The sequence below is a fragment of the Microcebus murinus genome, chromosome 22 (genome assembly GCF_040939455.1).
Source record: "Microcebus murinus isolate Inina chromosome 22, M.murinus_Inina_mat1.0, whole genome shotgun sequence".
Classification (NCBI taxonomy): domain Eukaryota; kingdom Metazoa; phylum Chordata; class Mammalia; order Primates; family Cheirogaleidae; genus Microcebus; species Microcebus murinus.
Genome location: NC_134125.1, coordinates 26,370,094 through 26,390,471, shown reverse-complemented (window position 1 = coordinate 26,390,471; position 20,378 = coordinate 26,370,094). Strand labels below are relative to the sequence as shown.

General features: G+C 42.5%; 1 pseudogene; it reads left to right on the top strand.

Annotated features, from left to right (window-relative positions):
- The first annotated feature begins 205 nt into the window (after positions 1-205).
- Positions 206-19,025, top strand: LOC142863502 (rRNA-processing protein FCF1 homolog pseudogene; annotated as a pseudogene).
- The last annotated feature ends 1,353 nt before the right edge of the window (positions 19,026-20,378 follow it).

The following is a 20,378-nucleotide window of genomic DNA, read 5'->3' as shown; positions in this document are numbered from 1 at the left end:
TTCTTTTTTTTTTTGAGACAGAGTCTCACTCTGTTGCCCGGGCTAGAGTGAGTGCCGTGGCATCAGCCTAGGTCACAGCAACCTCAAACTCCTGTGCTCAAGCAATCCTTCTGCCTCAGCCTCCCAAGTAGCTGGGACTACAGGCATGCGCCACCATGCCCGGCTCATTTTTTCTGTATATATTTTTAGTTGGCCAATTAATTTCTTTCTATTTTTAGTAGAGATGGGGTCTCGCTCTTGCTCAGGCTGGTTTCGAACTCCTGACCTTGAGTGATCTGCCCGCCTTGCCTTGGCCTCCGAGAGTGCTAGGATTACAGGCGTGAGCCACCGCGCCTGGCCCATAAATGTTCCTAATGCCACCTAGAATGGTGACTCTTTTCCAGAAATTTTTCTCTACATCAGCAATAAGGCTGTTTTGCTTTCTTACCATTCATGTGTTCATGTTCACAGGAGTAGCTCTTTTAATTTCCTTCAAGAACTTTTCTTTTGCATTCACAATTTGGCTGTTTAGTGCAAGAAGCCCAGCTTTCAGCCTGTCTCAACTTTTGACATGCCCTCCTCACTAAGCCTTATCATTTCTAGCTTTTGATTTTAAGTGAGGGACATGTGACTGTTCCTTTCATTTCAACACTTAGAGGCTATCGTAGGGTTATTAATTGGCCTAATTTCAATGTTTTTGTGTATCAGGGAGTAGGGAGGCCCCAGGAGAGGGAGGGGGGTGAGTCAGTGGCCAGTTGGTAGAGAAGTCAGATCACACATACAACATTTATCAATTGTGTTCACTGTCTTATATGAGTGTGAATGTGAGGGGTTGAGTCATTGCACACCTGCAAGGCCCCGCGCCCCCAGTGAAGCCGGAAGCAACATCCGGGAAGGCTGACCGAGGCGTCGCTTCTGGAAACTCAACTTTGCATTGTTTGAACCCCTATATAGTGGGGCTACCAGCCAACCAATCATGTTAAAGGTCAATGCATGATCCACGCGTGATCAGCCACTGCATAGCGTATGCACCATAAAAATAAAAGGCATGCTGCAACCCCGGTCGGGGTCCTTGCCTGCAAGAGTGGCCACTGCGTTGGTGTTCTGGGGCTTGGACCCTGGCTAGCCAGAAAATAAACCTCCTCTTGTGTGATTGCATCCTTGATGTCTCTGCTTTTCTGTCCGGTAGGGCTGTGAAAGGTCGGTCCCTAACATTTGGGGGCTCGTCCAGGATTTGCCTTCCCCACAGACTACCGGGTAGAATTCAGGGCTGAGGGAGGAGTGTGAAAATCCACCCCTGGACTAGCCAGGTGTGGTGTTGGGTAAGGGATGCGGAATCCCCTTGCAGGAGCCCGGATCAGGACGCCGGCACAGGACCTAGGCGGACGCGCTGGTGGGTCGCCAGTCGGAGCCAGGCGGAGTCGTCCTCTGGCCCCGTTGGGACTCCAGAGCTGACCTTGTAGCCAAGGGCTCGGTCAGGAAGAGACCGGGGAATAGGTCCGGACCAGGTTAGGTTGTCTGTTTAACTCACTGTCCACTTGTCTGTTGTCTGCTTTGTTTGTCGCCGGCTTTCTGTGTGTGTGTGAGTGAGTGTGACATCTCCTGTTGGCTTGTTAGAGTCTCTGGGTTCTATGGTTTCAGCCCGAGAACCCATCAGGGTTGCATGGGTTTTCGGGCTGGGGCCATAGAATCAGAGGACCCACAAAAAGATCCGCAGGGGCGATTAAAACCTCCAGCTGAGTATTCCCCTGCATGGGCTGGCAGCACACAGTGTATCTCCTGCCACCCGTGCCAGGAGTGGCTAGTGCGAGAGGGGCACGGCTGTTACCTCCGTAGGGAGTGTGAAAGGCTAGGGATTCAGATCCTTGTCCCCAGTGCTCCAACTGCGGAATATCAGTTTGCACATCTGCCTATTATTGACTAGCCATGGGACAGGCTCTAACAACGCCGTTGTCCATCCTGGTGAGCCATTTTAGGGATGTCAGGGCAAGGGCACACAACCTGTCCCTGGAGGTCAAGGAAGGAAAGTTTGTTACCCTTTGTGAGGCCGAGTGGCCCACATTTGGAGTGGGGTGGCCCAGGGAGGGCTCGTTTGATGCCTCCTTGATCGAAAAGGTAAATGGGGTGATATTTGGCCACCACGGCCACCCTGATCAGATCTCCTATATTGTGGTCTGGCAAGACTTGGTTCGAGACCCGCCACCCTGGCTGAAGGCCCTCCTACCCGCCCCGAGGGGAAAGGCGGAAGTTCTGGCAGTTAAAGAAGTTAGAAAGGGGGGAGCACGGAGTCCGAGGTCCATTAGGACACCAGTGTTACCGGACTCCAATCTCTACCCAGACCTGACAGGTCTCGAATGGAACACACCTCTACCCTATAACCCCGGGGCAGCCTCTGCAGCTCCCCCGGCCCAGGAGGACGCGGGACCACCGGCAGCGGGGCCTATGGGACCAGACAGCGGACTGGCCGGGCCCCAGATCTGGAGCCCGTAAAGGCGCTCCCTCTGAGGGCACTGGGACCCCTGGGGGAGGACAGAGCACAGACATTCCAATATTGGCCCTTCTCTACCAGTAATCTTTCTAATTAAAAATCTCAAAACTCGAACTTCTCCAAGAATCTGAGAGACCTAATTAATTTTTTAGACTCTGTTCTTTTTACTCATCAGCCTACCTAAGATGATTGCCAGCAGTTATTTAAGGTGCTTTTCACAACGGAGGGAAAAAAAAAGAATTCAGGGGGAGGCGCGGAAGCTGGTCCCGGGTAAAGATGGCAGACCTACCACGAATCCTCGGACCATTAATCAGATCTTCCCCCTTGAACGGCTGCTTTGAGACTACAATGACGCTGAAGGTAGAGAGCGTCTCCGGGTCTACCGCCAGACTCTGATGGCTGGTCTCCATATGGCGGCTCGAAAGCCGAACAATTTGGCCAAGATAAAAAATGTTCGTCAGGGGCCGGAGGAGAGCCCGGAAGCATACTTAGAAAATCATAGAGGCCTTCCGGCAGTACACCCCCATAGATCCCACTATGAAAGAGAGCAAGCCGCTGTTATGATGGCTTTTGTTAATCAGGCAGCCCCAGACATCAGGCGCAAGGTGAAGAGAATAAATAGATTAGGCAAAAAGACTCTGCAAGACCTATTAAAAGTGGCAGAAAAGGTCTATAACAATAAAAATATGCCAGAAGAGAGGTTAGAGAGGATCGGGATAGAAGATAGGAAATTCCAAGCTAGAAAAGCACATAAAGCAAACAAAAAAATAGCTAAAATCCTGCTAGCCGCCACAAGAGGGGGGCAGATAGGGTCAGAAGAAAGGGAAAGGCCCCAGCGGGAGAGGCTAGGCAAAAATCAATGTGCCAATTGCAAGGAGCATGGGCATTAGGCCCGAGAGTGCCCCCCAAAAAGGGGGGGGGGTGAAAACTTAGAGGTCCTAAAAAAGTCATGGTTGCAGACAAGTGACAGATGAATAGGGAAGATGGGGTTCAGTCCCCCTCCCCGAACCTAGGGTAACTTTGCAAGTAGAGGGGAATCCAGTCAGCTTCCTCATAGATACAGGAGCAGAACATTCAGTACTAACGAAAGACACAGGAAAATTGTCCAGTAAAACCAGTTGAGTGCAGGGGGCAACAGGAGCCAAACTATATCGATGGACCACACGGAGGAGATTAGATTTGGGTTCAAGACAAGTGAGTCATGCCTTTATGGTCATCCCTGAGTGCCCTACGCTGCTACTGGGAAGAGACATCCTTACCAAGCTTAAGGCTCAAATTCATTTTGAAAAAGAGAGAGTAATAATAACTGATAATAAAAGCAATCTCATCAACAGCCCTGGGTCACTCAGATCCTGACCCTGACACAGGCAGATTAATATAGACTATACCATCCCATAAAAAGCAGAGAGGAAGGCATAGAGCAATGGCTCTGTGAATTTCCCATGGTGTGGGCTGAGACAGGGGCACAGGATGGGCAAAACACCGGCCGCCTCTTTACATTGAGTTAAAACCCGGAGCCGAGCCAGCCCGAGTCAGACAATACCCCATGTCCCAGGAAGCCAGAGTGGGAGTTACGCCCCACATTTGGAGGCTCCTGGACAGTGGGATTCTCCAGAAATGCCAGTCGGCCTGGAACACCCCCCTGTTGCCGGTAAAGAAACCGGGCGGTAAGGACTAAAAGGCTCTACCTCTATATAAAGAGTATAAGGCGGGGCGAGCATGAGAGTAGACTGTGCAAATAAAAGACGCTTTTCAGGCCCTGAGGGCAGCCATGCTAGAAGCCCCAGCCCTAGCACTCCCTGATCCTACAAAAGAGTTTCACCTGTTCATAGTCGAGAAGAGGGGAATAGCCAAGGGGGTACTTACACAGGCCCTAGGACCCTGAAAGAGACCAGTAGTGTACTTGTCAAGAAAAAAAAAAAACTAGATCCAATGGCGGCGGGGTGGCCAGCGTGCTTGCGAATCATTACAGCCACAACCCTGTTGGTCAAAGACGCTAATGAGCTCATCCCAGGGCAGTGGCTGCAGATCACCACCCCACACGCCATGGAGCGGGTCCTGAGGCTGACACACTACCAGGGGCTTCTGTTGGACGCCCCCCGCATTGAGTTCCAAACACCTGTCGCCTTGAATCCGGCCACACTTCTGCCGGGCCCCAATTCAGCCACGCCTGAGCATGACTGCCTTGAGATCCTGGCTGAAACCCAGATGGCCCAGAGAGACTTACAAAGCCTGGGTTACAGAACAGTTGCATGCAACACAAGGCGAGAATGGCTAGTTTCCAGACAAAGGGCATCGCCTAATAGTGCCAGAGACCTTAAGACGCCACCTGTTGGAACACCTACACCAGACCATGCATCTAGAGAAGAAGAAAAATGCTACAGCTGCTGGACACTGCTCAACTCAGGTTCAAGTCACAAGGACGGGTTGCAGATAACATTGTCAGAGGCTGCCAAGTCTGTCAGGTCATACAGCCGGGAAAGACCAGAGGGACCCATGCAGGTACGAGAGAAAGGGGGAGGGAGCCAAGACTATTTTGAAAAATAGACTTCACAAAAGTAAAGCCCGGAAAATAGAGATAACAATATTTGCTAGTCATGATAAATATGTTCTCCAGATAAGTCAAGGCCTTCCCTACAAAAGAAAAAAAACCAGTTTTGACAGTAGCTAAGAAAATATTAGAAGAAATAGTCCCCAGGTATAGACTGCCAAAAGAGATAAGATCAAATAATAGACCTGCGTTTGTCAGTCATATTAGTCAAGGGCTAGCCCAGGCTATAGAGATAAATTAAAAATTACATTGTGCATATAACCCCCAGAGCTCTGGGCGGGTAGAGTGAATAAATAGAACAATAAAAGAGACCCTGACTAAATTGTCCCTAGAGACTGGCGGAGACTGGGTGACCCTCCTTCCCTTCACCCTGTTCCGAGCCTGGAACACCCCTTATCACTTGGGTTTAACCCCTTTTAAAATCATGTACGGCACACCCCCTCCTGTAGTTCCTAGGATGAGCCCTGACGCTCTTCCGGGACATCCCAAAAAAGTGTTACAAGCGGTGCAGGCTCTGCAACGTGTCCACAGTCAAGTATGGCCAGCCCTCCGTGCTATCTACCGGCCTGAGAAAGAGGGTGCTGGACACCTGTTTCACCCACACCAGCCAAGAGACTGGGTGTGGGTGAAACGGCATAACAGCAGAACCCTCGAGCCGAGGTGGAAGGGCCCCTATCAAATTATTCTTGTTACCCCCACTGCTCTTAAGGTTGATAAAATAGTGACCTAAATACACCACTCCCACGTGAGACGTGCTAATAAAAAGACCAAGAGCAGTGCCAGGACCAATAAAAAGCAACTGCAGACCCGAAGAATCCTCTAAAGACCAGACTGAGCTGCGTGGCGGCAACAGCCCAGGACTGCTGACACAGACTTAGACTGGGGTTGTGGCATCTAAAGATTAAACTAAATGACAAACATGGACGGTTCACGGTAGAGGTTAGTTGTTGTGAGTCTAATATTTTTAAGATAGAGACCTACAGCTATACTTACCGCCCTGAACCCCCACCAACCCCATGACCTTACATGGGTCTAAAAATTATTAAACAAGATAATAACCTTTATAAAAGAAAGAGTTAATACAGTACAGCTTTTAGTGTTGCAGCAGCAGTATCAAAAACTCTAGTCAGATAGCACAGACATGAAACCTTTAAGAGACCCAAGAGATGAGCAAAAGCGCTCGACCAGCTTCTAAAGGGGGGAATGTGAGGGGTTGAGTCATTGCACACCTGCAAGGCCCCGCGCCCCCAGTGAAGCCGGAAGCAACATCTGGGAAGGCTGACCGAGACGTCGCTTCTGGAAACTCAACTTTGCATTGTTTGAACCCCTATATAGTGGGGCTACCAGCCAACCAATCATGTTAAAGGTCAATGCATGATCCACGCGTGATCAGCCAATGCATAGCGTATGCACCATAAAAATAAAAGGCACGCTGCAACCCCAGTCAGGGTCCTTGCCTGCAAGAGTGGCCACTGCGTTAGTGCTCTGGGGCTTGGACCCTGGCTAGCCCCACTAGAGAAAATAAACCTCCTCTTGTGTGATTGCATCCTCGATGTCTCTGCTTTTCTGTCCGGTGGGGCTGTGGAAAGTCGGTCCCTAATAGTTTGTGGTGCACTAAAATAACAATAGTAACCTGAAAGATCAGGGATCACAGGTGAGCATAACAGATATAATGAAAAAGTTTGAAATATTGTGATAGTTAACAAAATGTCACTAGAGACACAATGTGAACACATGCTGTTAGAAAAATGATGCCAGTAGACTTGCTTGATGCTGGGGTGCCCACAAACCTTCAAATTGTGAAAAAATGCAATCTGCGGCACGCAATAAAGCGAGGTATGCCTGTATTTTCTCCCATTCTGTGAGTTACCTTTTCATTCTTTTGTGTCCTTTGATGCAGTCCCTTTTGTTTATTTTTTGCATGTTGCCTATGCTTCTGTTGTCATATCCAAAAAAAGTGACTGCCAAATCCAGTGTCATGAAGCTTCTCCACTGTTTTATAGTTTTAGTTTTTATCTTTAAGTCTTTCATCCATTTTGAGTTCATTTTTGTGTATGGTGTAAGGTAAGGGTCCAGTTTCATTCTTTTGCAGGTGGCTATCCAGTTTCTCCAGAATTATTTGTTGAAAGTATCCTTTTCCCCCATTGAATGGTCTTGGTACCCTTGTCAAAAATCATTTGATTATATCTGTGAGGGTTTATTCATGGGTTCTCTATTCTGTTCCATTGATCTGTATGTCTTTATGCCATTACCATACTGTTTTGCTTACTATAGCTTTGTAGTAAGTTTTAAAATCAGGTAATATGAGATCTCCAATTTTGTTCATCTTTTTCAAGATTATTTTGGCTATTAAGGTCCTCTGGGATTCCATATGAATTTTAGGATGAATATTTCTATTTCTGTAAAAATGTGTTTGAGCCAATTGTGTTTTTTGGAGCACTTTTGTCAAATCATTTGATTGTAAGTGCATGTAGCTATTTCTGGACTCTCTTCTGTTTTATTAATCCTTATGTCTATCCTTATGATGATAACATAGATTCTATAGCTTTTAATGTCTTGAAGTCAGGTATTTTTTTTTTCTTTCTTTTTAGGTTTCCACTTCTGTGTGATGAAGTCAGGTATTATAAGTCTTCCAACTTTGCTGTTTTCCAAAATTGTTATGGCTATTCTCTGTCCTTTGAATTTCCATATTTATTTTATCATCAGTTTATTTTCTACCAGAAGAAAAGATGCTAGGATTTTGATTGGGATTGCATTGAACCTATAGCTCAGTTTGGGAAAATGACATCTTAGTGATCTTAAATGTTCTGATCCATGAACATGGTATGCCCCTTCTTTTATTTAGGCCTTTAATTTCCTTCAGGCATGTTTTATAGTTTATTGTGTAGAGGCTAACTTGTGTAAATTTATTTCTAAATGTTTTTGGTGGTGGTATAAATTCTTTTTTATATTTTATTTCCAAATGGCTGCTAGCATCTCAAAATTAATTTATTTATATATTGACTCTGTATCCTGCAACATTGCTATAATCACCTATTAGTTCTAATAGTTCATTTTAGATTTGTGGATTTCTGAATATTTTCTTTGTAAATAATTATGTTGTCTGTGAATAAAAACAGATTTACTTCTTTTTTTGATCCTTATGCATTTTACTTTTCTTGCCTTCTCATAATAGCTGTGTTATCCAGTGTAGTGTCAAAAAGAAGTGTCTGAGAAATAATCTTTGCCTTGTTCCCCATCTTCGTGGGGAAAAATATGCTAATATTTCATGTTGGCTCTAAGTTTTGCATAGATTCCAAAATCAGAATTAAGCTTCTTGCTTCTGGTGGAAACAATATGAGTCTCTTTTCAGAGGATGGATGCCAAAGCCTTTTCTCTAGAATTGTGCTATTGTACTGGATATTAGCCATGTGGTGCTGTTTAAATTTAAATTAATTAAAGTTAGATAAAAGTAAAAGTTCAGTTTCTGAAATGTCTTGCTAGGTATATTTTAAATGCTTGATGGCCACATATAGCTAGTGTCTACTGTAATGGATGCTCATATAGAATATTTCCAACATTGCAGAAGATTCTATTTAATGACACTGATCTAGAATACCAGGTAACCCTGGTATATGGAGAAGTGGGTTTAATGTCAAGGGATGATTTTGTCTCTCCTAAAAGTTAGAGACATCACACAGAGAAAGGATGTCTTATGTTTTTGCTGACTTATCCAGAAAAGTATTTTAAAATGAGAAGAAACCAATCTAAAATGGTTTTTCTTGAGACTTGTTCAGTAGAATTAATTTCTGATTGTTGTTCATAAATTCTATAAATATTCACACATTTTTACATTCTGCTGAGGAAGAATCTGACGCATACGAGGCTTTTCTCAATATGTAGACATTGAAGTGTGGTTAATTACTGCTCAAGCAGCTTTTCCCTGTTCATCAGATTAGCTTTAAGTAGTACAACTTAAAGTAATAGTAAAAGGATTCCAAATTAAGAGATTAAGAACTTGTGTTCAGATTTTTAATCTGTCTTTCTCTAGCTGGGAAGACACTTCAAATCTTTAATATTGAGATGAAGAGTAAAATGAAGGCTCACACTATGGCAGAAGAGGTGATTTTCTGGAAATGGGTTTCTGTGAACATTGTTGCCTTGGTAACTGAGACCACAGTCTACCACTGGAGTATGGAGGGTGACTCCCAGCCCGTGAAGATGTTTGACAGACATGCTAGCCTGGCAGGGTACCAGATAATTCACTATCAGACCAACGAAAACCAAAAGTGGCTGCTGCTCGTTGGCATCTCGGCTCAGGTAAGCCTTGGCCTGATATTAGAGTGGAATGGTTACGTCATTTGAGGTTGGTACAGGTGTAAGGCAGAAGAAGTAGGCCTGGAACTGAAAGAAATAGAGATTACAAAGAAATCTGAACTCAGGATCAAATAATCTTAATTCAGTTTGGCCTGTTAACTACTGTATTCTCCTAGGTTACTGATGTTCTTTCTAGAAGCTATTTCTGGCACAGTTTTGAGAAGTGAATTATTGAGGAATTTTAGAGCAACTTAGAACTTACAGATTTATAAGAAGTATTCTTTAGGCTCTATTTTAAGGACTTAAGAGAATGTTACTGACTCATATCCTTTTATAATGAAAGTAATATCTTTCTATCCTCCTGTTTTTCATTCCTGGTGCTAATCCAGCCACCAGATACTGAAGGACTACAGGATGTTTGGCACTTAGTAGTATCTAGATCTTAATAGCCAGTCATGAACATTGAATGGCCCTTCCATAGCCTAGTCAGCACAGTATGCCTCAGAATTCTAGTAATTAGAGTGCTGTCAGATATTTGAAGGGAATGCTATGGGAGCCACTAAAGTGCCTCAGAGAGCCTTCAACACAGGGGGATCTAAGCTACATTTTATTTATTTATTTATTGGGTGTTTTTTTTTTTGAGACAGAGTCTCGCTTTATTGCCCAGGCTAGAGTGGGTGTTGTGGCGTCAGCCTAGCTCACAGCAACCTGAAACTCCTAGGCTCAAGCAATCCTCCTGCCTCAGCCTCCTGAGTAGCTGGGACTACAGGCATGTGCCACCATGCCCGGCTAATTTTTCCTATATATATTAGTTGGCCAATTAATTTCTTTCTATTTATAGTAGAAACAGGGTCTCACTCTTGCTCAGGCTGGTTTCAAACTCTTGACCTTGAGCAATCCACCTGCCTTGGCCTCCCAGAGTGCTAGGATTACAGTAAGCTGCATTTTATTAACTATAAAAGTGTACTCTGGAAGAAAACAATGTATGTATTCAAAGACATGGAAATGGAGAAAAATGGCTGCTTCTGGGGGTGTGGGGTCACCCACTGTAGTTGGTACCTGTAGGTAAGCATAAGAGGCAGCTAGAGGGGCAAGGCTGGAGGCCAGACTAAGGTGCGTGCTCTATCTTGCAGGAAATGGGAATTCTGTAGCAGGTTTTAAGTGAGAAAGATATAATTAATTTTCTTTATTAGTAGCATTGAGGAATGGAAAAAATGATGTTGAGGGTAGACCACCATGCAGACTGGAGGCTGGGAGGCTAGGAGGCTAGTTGACAGGCAAAACAGGAACAAAGCCATGTAGCCTGTTCTGGATTAGAGACATATATGAGACAGGTGAAGAACAAGCAGAAGAGGAGGGAGTACTTCTTTCCACTTCAAGGTCTCTTCTCTGCATCCCCCAGGAGAAATGAGGCATACGTGACTTAGGTGAAGGCAGTAGCACTGCACTTGTGCAGGGAGGCAAGATGTGAGATGTTGGCTCACTCACCCTGATGAAGGACGTCTACAACACACAGCTAGCATCTTAATGTCATAAGGCTGAAAGCTTTACCCCAAGATCAGGAACAAGACAGGGGTGTCTGCTCTTGCTACTTCAGTTTAATATTGGACTAGAGGTTCTAGCCAGGGAAATTAGACAAGAAAAAGGTATAAAACACATCTAGAAAATTCCTCTTCTTAAATGGAAGAATTAAAACTATCTCTGTTTGCCAATTATTAGGTCCAGAGCCAAGAGAGAGACACACACAAAGGTTCATGTGCGACAAAATGCTGTTTATTTTGAGCATCTTGGTGCAGATGGGTGAAGGTGAAAAAGTGTCCACCAAGAGGGAGGGGAAAGCCTTGGGTTTTATAGAGAGTTTTTCCTGGGGGAATGAGCAACACCTGCAGAGATAGGGGAGGGAGTAGCTTCGTCCTTATCGGGGGATAGGAATGCCAGTGTAGCTGCAGCTGCTTGTGGTCAAAGTTAGACTTAAGGCCGGGCGTGGTGGCTCACGCCTGTAATCCTAGCACTCTGGGAGGCCGAGGTGGGCAGATTGCTCGAGGTCAGGAGTTCGAAACCAGTTTGAGCAAGAGCGAGACCCCGTCTCTACTATAAATACAAAGAAATTAATTGGCCAACTAATATATACAGAAAAAATAAGCCAGGCATGGTGGCGCATGCCCATAGTCCCAGCTACTCAGGAGGCTGAGGCAGCAGGATCGCTTGAGCCCAGGAGTTTGAGGTTGCTGTGAGCTAGGCTGACACCATGGCACTCACTCTAGCCTGGGCAACAAAGCGAGACTCTGTCTCAAAAAAAAAAAAAAAAAGATTTACAACCTTGTACTCTCCATACTCTTTTGCGACTTTTGTTTCACAGGCTTTATGATATTTTTCAGGTTCCTATTCTAAGTAAACCTAACACCAATGATATGATCTTGTATATTGAAATCCTAGAGAATCCAGTAAAGAACGCTTAGAACTAATAAACAAATTCAGTAGGTTACAGAATACAATATCAGTATACAAAAATCAATTGTGTTCTTATGCACTTGTGATGAACAATCCAAAGATGAAATTAAGAAAACAATTCTATTCATAACAACATCAAAATGAATAAAATGCTTAAAATAGAATAAAATACGTAGAATCTCTTACTCTCAGCAGGAGATTGGTGGAGTAAAGACCTCAGAAAATCTATTTCCCCATAAAAGCAATGAGAAAACTGGTTAAACACTGTCAAAACCAACTTTCTCAGAATTCTGGAAATTAACCACAGACTTGCAAAAATCCAAAGAACTTTTCTTTGAGACAACTGGCTATATTTCAGAATCTCAGAAAATTGTCTATATTTTCGGGTCTCAGAAAATTGCTATATAGTAAGTGAAAAAGAAAATTAAAAACCTCAAGGTTCCCCCCCAACTCCTTATGCAAAGGGGAAGGTAAAGGCCAACGGGACCCACAGATCATTCAGGCAATTTCATAGTGGGCCCCCATGAGCAAGGCTGTGCAGATTGTAAATTTAGATCCACAGGCTATGTCTAGCTCCTAAAACTAAAGTTTGTTTGATTCCAAACTAACAATGAGTTGCAAGTTTATCTTTACAGGTAACAGAACAGAGACAAGACAGAATCAGATATTTTTCCACCTACCCAGGGACATCTACATAATTGATGCTTCCTTCACTCTCTTTTTCTCTTATAATATTTACCTTATCTTATGTAAAGTGTAGATTTTCCTGGGTCTCACAAGAATGGAACCACTGTCTCACTACCGCTGCTCTTTCTGTATGCCTTTAAATGCTGAATACTTCCAGATTTCCCTTCAGAGAAAAAGAAACAACCTCAGCTTTGTCAGCTGTTCGTTTCATGTTTTTTCCTGGGTGTGTCCTTAACACGGGCTTAATAAACCTCCATTGAATGAGATGTTTGCCTCAGTTACTTATTTGGGTGGTCACAGGTTTGTGGTATTTTTAACTTGCCCTGTTCCCAACCCTCTGTCCAGCTGTGTGATAGCTTTGTACACCAAGAACCCTGCAGCTATGGTGAAATGCAGCAGCCTAACAGCCCCTGAAGGAGGTGGAATGGTCTGGAGCTTCCCAAAAGCACTATTCCCGGAAAAATATCATTATTTGACCTGTTTGGAAGTTCTTTAGAAATGGCCAAACGTCTTTTCTTTATTGACTTGACTCAGAGCTTGTTCAGTGTGAACAGCCTGGTCCCTTGGGACATTTGCGAATGAACCATCAAAGCAATTGTTTAACACATTAACTGCCATGTGAGTGGTATTTAAGTCATTCTAGTTTTGAGCCCTGGGCCTCATGAAGCATATGAAGACTTAATTTGCTGAAATAAATTCAGTAAGTCTGTCTTGAATCACACACAACTCAGTTGGCGTGCAGTATAAAAATTGATTCTGGCGCCATGTGAGTTGCATATAACTCACGCACAGAAAACAATAAAAAATAACAAATTTTTCATTAGAAAGGATTGTTTTGTTTTTGAAATTTTTTTTTTTTTTTTTTTTTTTTTTTTTTGAGACAGAGTCTCACTTTGTTGCCCAGGCTAGAGTGAGTGCCATGGCGTCAGCCTAGCTCACAGCAACCTCAGACTCCTGGGCTCAAGTGATCCTCCTGCCTCAGCCTCCCGAGTAGCTGGGACTACAGGCATGCACCACCATGCCCGGCTAATTTTTTCTATGTATATTAGTTGGCCAGTTAATTTCTTTTTTATTTATTTATAGTAGAGACGAGGTCTCGCTCTTGCTCAGGCTTGGTTTCGAACTCCTGACCTTGAGCAATCCGCCCGCCTCGGCCTCCCAGAGTGCTAGGATTACAGGCGTGAGCCACCGCGCCCGGCCTGTTTTTGAAATTTTTATTCTATTTTCATAATAAAACACTGTGGCCCCAGGGAAAAAATTTTTTTTCTAGTGTGGCAGTCAGTGTGTTAACATCATAGCTGCCTTGAGGGGATGACAGCAGTTGGGGCAAACAAGAAGCTGCCCAAAAACTTAAATAGAAAAGCTGTGGTATGTAAGTTCTTAAGGAGCTTTTAAAAGCTCAAACGTATCCCTAGGGATCTAGGTGGCCACATTCATGGACAGAGCTACACCTATGTCCAAGAAAGAACTGACCTTGAGGCTCTGTGTAAGCAGTGGCTGACGACTGAAGACTAAGGCAGGATTTTAAGCTGCCTGCCCGAACACTGAAGGCACATCCCAGCACATACAGCCTTACAGCAAAGACCAAGGTTCAAGGCATTTGAAGGAGTATCTTTAAATCTTTAATTTAAATCTCTTCAAATTATTAATTGGCCACTAAACTAACCAAGTAGAGACTTCACTGACCACATATAACAAAGATTACAGACTTCACAGAATGAATTAAGGAAGTTCCTAAACAAACAAACAGCAGCAACAAATCTGTTACTGTGTAGCTCAGCACTGTCCTGGAGGCCTCATCAGAAGGAGGAGAACAAGTGTTTTGAGCAGCCAAGGGAGGAAAATGATACACTATCCTCTCAAAATCCAAATTCCTGTACTTGAGCAGAAATACAAAGCTTTTAAAGGAGGCCCTCAGTTCTAGGCTATTGTCATTGGACTACAGTTAATGATTCTAATCTGTCTCATCTCTGCTGAAGACAAAGCCTGTGACCTCTGCCAACCTGGGAGGCCCACCCAGCCCTCTGCTGGCCTGCAGTTCAGCTGAGCCATCTCCTGTAACACAAAGAACAAAAGATGTTCCCCTGCCCCTCCCAACCACCTGTCTGAAGCAGGGATGCAGACCTCAGTTTCCAAAAAGAGTGGGGGAAGTTTTAAAGAAACAGAAAACATCTTTTGCCGTTTTTTTTCCCCCAGGCCATTCCCTCTATTACAAATCCAGGGATGGGGAGTATCTGATTTCTTGAGTTATCAAGTTTAAAATGTGCAGTTTTCAACAAAAATTACAAAATATGCAAAGAAACAAAGTATATAGCCCATAACCCCGGGGAGAGGGGAAGAAAGCAGTAAATAGAAACTTCTGGTATGGCGTGAGCATGGGGAAGCAAAACAGAACAAGGAAGTATGCGATCATGAAGCAAATGCTTAGTCTCAGAGATCAGAGGCTTAAAGAAAAGGACAGATTAAAACCTAAAAAGAAAGAAAAGAAGGATCCCAGCACACTGAAGGAAAGAGAATCCCCCAACACCCTTCCTGCTTATCTTCCAATATAATACCCAGCTGGGCCCACCGTACCACATCTTGGTTGATACCAACTTTATCAACTTTTCCATTAAAGCCAAACTGGACTTAGTACAGTCAATGATGGACTCTCTGTATGCCAAGTGTATTCCTTGTATAACTGACTGTGTAATGGCTGAAATTGAGAAATTGGGGCAGAAGTATCCAGTGGCCCTCAGGATTGCCAAGGATCCAAGATTTAACCGATTACCGTGCACACACAAAGGAACCTATACAGATGACTGCTTAGTACAGAGAGTAACTCAGCACAAGTGTTACATTGTGGCCACAGTTGACCAAGACCTTAAACGAAGAATCCGGAAAATCCCTGGAGTTCCTACATTTAGATAGAAATCATGTACATTTCTAACCATAGATACAATATTGAAGGGATGCCTGATGATTATGGAGCCCCTCGGTTCTAATTCTTATAAGACAGTGTTCCTCTGCCTTTCTCTGTTAGCAGTTTGTCAAACATTTAGGGCAATGAATTACTCTGTTCACCCATTTGCTCTATTATGAGCTAAATATGGTTAAATACACCCACTGTTGATGCTATTTTGAAAGTGATATTTTGTCTCATTTAAAACTTTAAAATGATGGTCAAGGGGTACTAAATCTTAGGAAGAATGTTTTGTTCTTTTTTGAGTTCTATTGCACAGCGTGGTAAATGTATTAATACTAGAGTATTATACATTTCAAAATTGCTAAGACAGTAAATTTCAAATGTTCTTACCACAAAAATGTTATTTGAGGTGATGGATATGTTAACCAGTTTGATTTAAATATTCCACCTTGTATTCATAAATGATGACATCACTTTGTACCCCATAAATTTATACAATTATAAATTATTTATTTACAATAAAAATAAAATTGTTACATCTTTTTATAAAAAAGAAAAAAAGAAAGAAACTTCTGAGAAAGCCTGGACATTGGAGTTACTTTTGTTTGTTTGTTTGTAGACAGAGTGCAGGGGCATCATCATAGTTCACTGCAACATCAAACTCCTGAGCTCAAGCAATCCTACAGATGCACGCCACCACACCTAGCTGATTTTTTCTGTTTTTGGTAGAGACGGAGTCTCGCTCTTTCTCAGGCTGGTCTCAAACTCCTGAGCTCAAGTGATCCTCCTGCCTTGGCCTCAGAGTGCTAGGATTACTGGTATTAGCCACTTTGACAGGCTCAGAGTTACTTTTAAAGACTTAAAATATGTTCAAAGAACCAATGGAAACCATGTCTAAAGAACTAAAGAGAAATATGAGAATTATGTCTCACCAAACAGGTAATATTGTTAAAAAGATAGGACGTATTAAAAAAATAACAGCCTCAGAGATGTATGGGACACCATCCTATGTGTAAAATGCATGTAATGGAAGTTCCAAAAGGAGAAAGAAAGAGAAGCAAAGAATATTTGAAGAAATAATAGCCAAAAACTTTCCAAAAATCACGAAAAACATTAATCTACACAACCAGGAGTCTCAAAGAGATCCACACCTAGACAATAGCACAATTAAACTATCAAAAGAGAATCATAGGCCGGGCGCCGTAGCTCAAGCCTGTAATCCTAGCACTCTGGGAGGCCGAGGCGGGCAGATTGCTTGAGGTCAGGAGTTCGAAACCAGCCTGAGCAAGAGCGAGACCCCCGTCTCTACTATAAATAGAAAGAAATTAATTGGCCAACGAATATATATAGAAAAAATTAGCCGGGCATGGTGGCGCATGCCTGTAGTCCCAGCTACTTGGAGGCTGAGGCAGCAGGATTGCTTGAGCCCAGGAGTTTGAGGTTGCTGTGAGCTAGGCTGACGCCATGGCACTCACTCTAGCCTGGGCAACAAAGCAAGACTCTGTCTCAAAAAAAACAGAGACTCCTGAAAGCAGTAAGTGAGGTGACATATTCAGAGTGCTAAAGGAAAAACAAACAGGAATTCTATCCTAAAACCAGTAAAAGGATCCTTCAAAAAATGGAAAGTTAAGATATGCCCAAAACAAAAACAATTTGTGTCTCATAGCCCTGTTACTGAGCTCACAGTTCTTGGTCCTTGAGGCAACAGAAATTCACATGAGACCAAAAAAGGAATTTATATGGGCAAGGCTTTATGGGGGGTGGCTTTTGCTCCAACAAAAGGGAGACAGTGCTAGTTAAGGAGCAACCAAGCTGGCTTTGCAAATAAAGGGCTGGGGCACTTTTAAAGGGTAGAGAGAGAAAGTTTGACACCAGCATTGAAATCATAGCATGTAGAGGTGGAGTTTTGTTGGCAGCTGCCCGTCCTGTGATCATGTTTCTTCATATATTGCGTGTTTCATGAACATGTTAAATCTCCACCCTTGGTCATGATTTTTAACATTAAAAGAGCCAGAAGGTGCACCTGGGGCTGCTTGATGGTTGCCAGGTCCTGTTAAAGAAAGCAGAACTACCTTCTATTGAAGCTGGATGTTACTCATTTTCAAAGCTTTTGTTAAGTATTATAAGCAGACCTAAGCTTCGGCTCGTGGCTCAAGTAGATAGCCAAAGTCCACCACCTATACTGTCTCAGCCCTACCCTACAAGAAATTCTAAATAAAATTCTTCAGGTACAAATGAAAAGACATAAGACAGTAAGTCGAACGCACATGAAGAAATAAAGGGCACTAGTTTGAATACAGTAGTCCCCTTATTCTCAGGGATATGTTCTAAGACCCTCCCCTCAGTGGATGCCTGAAACTGCAGGTAGTACTGAACCTAAGGGTATATACTGTGCTTTTTCGATCTGATAGCTGAGATGGCTCCTAAGTAACTAATGGGCCGGCAGTGTATACAGCAGACAAAGGAATGATCCACGTCCTGGTCAGGACGTGAGATTTTTGTCATGCTGAGAACAGCATACAATTTAAAACATTGTTTATTTTTGGAAATTTTCTTTTCATTTTTTGAGACAGTCTCACTCTGTTCCCTGGGCTAGAGTGCAGTGGTGTCATCACAGCTCACTGCAACCTCAAACTCCTGGGCTCAAGTGATCTGCTTCAACCTCCTAAGTAGCTGGGACTAGAGGTGTGCAGTGCACCACCACACCCAGCTAATTTTTAAATTTTTTGTAGAGACGGGTCTTGTTTTGTTGCTCAGGCTATTCTCAAACTCCTGGCTTCAAGCAAACCTCTTGCTTCGGTCTCCCAAAGTGCTAGGATTACAGGCCTAATCCACGGCACCCAACTTATTTCTGGAAGTTTTCGTTTAATATTTTGGAACCACAGTTGACCACAAGTAACTGAAGCTGTAGGAAGTGAAACTACAGGTAAACAGGGAGTACTTTAAATATATAGGTAACAATAAAAGAGTATAAATGTGTTTTTGTTTATAACTTTTTCCCCTATTTGACTTAAAAAAACAACTACATAAAGCAATATTTGTAGATCTTTATTGATAGGCATGTCATGTACGTAAAGATATAATTTGTATGAAAATAATATTACAAAGGATTGGAGATGGAAAGGAGCTACAAAGAGAAGCTGTTGTCTAGTGTTGAAATTAAATTGGTATTAATTCAAATTAGATTGTTATAAATTAAGGGTTAGTTGTAATCCCCAGGTAACCACTAAGAAAATAACTTTTAGAAAATGGTAAAAGAAATAACAAGGAAATTGAAATGATGCACTAGATAATATCTAACATAAAAGAAGGCCATAATCAAGGAATTGAAAAACAAAAATTGATATGTAGAAAATAAATAGCAAAATGGGAGAAGTAAATCAGTTCTTGTCAATAATTACATTAAATGGATCAAACACTTCAATGAAAAGGCAGAAATTGGCAGAAAACTAAAAGTTTCAACTACATGCTGTCTATAAGAGAGACACTTTAGATTCAAAGACAAATAAGTTGAAAATAAAAGGATGGGAAAGATATACCATGTAGACTGTATCCAAAAGAGAGCTGGATTAGCTGTACTAATATCAGACAGAATAAACTAAGATAAAAATTGCTAGTAAAAACTTATATATGAATGTTCATAGCAACATAATTTATGTAGCTAAAAAGTGGAAAGAATTCAAATGTCCATCAGTTGATAAATGGATAAATGAAAGGTATCTACATACAATGGGATATTAATTTGCCAATAAAAAGAATGAAGTACTGATACATGTTATAACATGAGTGAACCTTGGAAATATTAAGCTAAGTGAGCGACATCAGTCACTAAAGATCACGTATTACGTTATGTGTGTGATTCTATTTATATGAAATGTTCAAAATTAGTCTAATCTATAGACACAGAAAATAGATAAGTAGTTGCTTAGGACCAGGATTGGAGTGTGGGAGATGGGAGTGAGGATTGACTGCTGATAGGATTTCTTTTAAAGGATGAAATTATATTCTATAATTACATTGAGGTGATAGTTGCAGAGCCCTGTGAGTATACTAGAAAACATTGAATGGCATGCTTTAAACTTATATGGTATGTGAATTATATCTAAATAAAGCTTTTAAAAATACCCTTGGGAATTATGCCTACGTACAAGGAAATTATCATGTTTGAAGAATATAAAACAAAAAAGACTAAATCACAAAGTTGCTTGTATGTGCTTCATTGACAAACTAAAAACCAACAAATAAAAAATCCTAAGCATTTAACAACAACAAAAAACCCCATGGGCACAAGGGTAGACACGTAGACCAGTGGAAAAGAATCGGAGGTTCAGGAGTAAACCCATACATCAATGGCCAATTAATTTTTGACAAGGATGTTAAGACTGTTCAATGGGGAAAGAATAGGCTCTTCAACAAGTGGTACCATGACAACAACAAACAGAAAAATAGATAATTTGGACTTCATTAAAATTAGAAACTGCTGTGCATCAAAGGAGATTGTCAATGAAGTGAAAAGCCAAACTGGGAGATAGTATTTGAAAATCCTATATCTAATAAGGGTCTAGTATCTAGAATATGTAAAGAGTACTTCTAACTCAACAACAAAAATCAACCCAGTTTAAAAATGAGCAAAGGACTTGAATAGACATTCTCCAAAGAAGATATACAAATGGCCAACCAGAACATGAAAAGATGCTCTATATCAATAGTCACTAGGGAAATACAATTCAAAACCACAATGAAGCACCACACCCACAAGGATAGTTGTCATTTTTACAAAATAGAAAACAACCAGTGTTGGAGATGATGTGGAGAAATTGGAACCCTCATACGTAGTGATGGAAACGTAAAATGACTCAGACGCTGGAAAAACCCATTTGGGAGGACCTCAAAAAGTTGAACAGGCCAGGTGCAGGTGGCTCACGCTTGTAATCGCAGCACTTTTGGAGGCTGAAGGGTGAAGATTGCTTGAGCCCAGGAGTTTGAGACCCAGCATGAACAACACAGACTCCGTCTCTATA